The following is a 1676-nucleotide window of genomic DNA, read 5'->3' on the forward strand; positions in this document are numbered from 1 at the left end:
AAAAAAAAAAAAAAAAAAAATAGCTGGGTGTGGTGGCACACACCTGTGGTCCCAGGTTCTAGGAAGCCTGAGGTATGAGGATCACTTGAGCCTGGGGGGCAGACATTGCAGTGAGCTAGATCACATCACTGCATTCCAGCCTGGGTAATAGAGCAAGACCTTATCTCAAATAATAATGATAATAATAATAGTAATAAATAAAGAAAAATAAAAAAATAAAAATCCTTAAAATTTTAGTGACTCATGTTAAAAGGCTTTCACAAAAGCCCAACCTTCTTTCCACACCCTCACTTCATTGGCTTATGGAATATAGCATTAAGTGACATAATAAAGATAAATTTGTATGCATATGAAAGCACATAAGCACGACTGATTTTAGCAAGCTTACAGCTTAACTGGTGGAACTGGAAGAGCTCTAGCGTAATTGAGAGCAGTCAACAAGGCCAGGGAGATCAAAAGGAGAAAGCAGAGTATCAGTCTTCTGAGTTGGTTATTTGGATGGTGATTAAGAAAGCTTCAGTCACAAATGGAATATAACTAGGAACTAGAGTAAAACCTTTGTAGGTATACACCAAACTCAAAAGTCATCAAGAAGATTGGTATGTTTGTTTATACAAGCATTAAAAATGTCCTCAGATTCCTCCCGTCAGCCCCCAAAACAAAGTCAAAGTACAATGGGTTTTTGCAACATATGACTGACAAATTACTAGTTTCCTTAATTTCCAACATCTCATACAATTAAAATGTCAAACAACCAATATAAAAATGAGGAAAGGGAATCAATAGGAATGTAGTGTAAAAAAAATAGAAGGGATCAATAAAGCTACTTAGCCTTACAGAAGAAATGAATGTCAAAATATTTCTTCTCTGAGATAAGCAGGTAAATTAAGTTTCATGAAATTCTAATAAGAATGTGGAGAAACAGACATTCTCATATGCTTTGGTAGAAGAGTATAAACTGGTATAATTGTGTCTGAGAACAACTAGACAATATTAATACCTGAAAATGCAGGTGCCCTATGACCTAGCAACCCTACTGCTCAAGTGTATGCTATGCATACACTTGCAACAATTAACAAAAATATTTGTATGATTTTCATTGCAGCTTTGTTTGCATAGCAGAAATGGAAACCATCTAAGTGTCCATTAAGAAATTAAGAGTATAACCATATGATAGAGTACTAGGCAGTGGTGAAAAACAATAAGATAGATCTGAATATGCTGATATACATATCCCAACATCTGTATATATCCCAAGATGAAAAAACAAGCTGCAGAAGAACATACTGCACAACCTTGTTGGCTTTAACAAAATGTGTATGTACACACAAATGGAAGTACACATTTTTACCCCAGAAGAAAATACCAGAAATTGAATAGAGGTTGCCATTGGTTTGAGGAGGCTTTTTTCTTTTTGAGACGGAGTCTTGCTCTGTCCCCCAGGCTGGAGTGCAGTGGCGCGATCTCAGCTCACCGCAAGCTCCGCCTCCCGGGTTCACGCCATTCTCCTGCCTCAGCCTCCCGAGTAGCTGGGACTACAGGCGCCTGCTGCCACACCCGGCTAATTTTTTGGATTTTTAGTAGAGATGGGGTTTCACTGTGTTAGCCAGGATGGTCTCGATCTCCTGACCTCGTGATCCGCCCACCTTGGCCTCCCAAAGTGCTGGGATTACAGG

This window comes from Mandrillus leucophaeus, unplaced genomic scaffold, assembly GCF_000951045.1.
Source record: "Mandrillus leucophaeus isolate KB7577 unplaced genomic scaffold, Mleu.le_1.0 Scaffold25, whole genome shotgun sequence".
NCBI lineage: Eukaryota > Metazoa > Chordata > Mammalia > Primates > Cercopithecidae > Mandrillus > Mandrillus leucophaeus.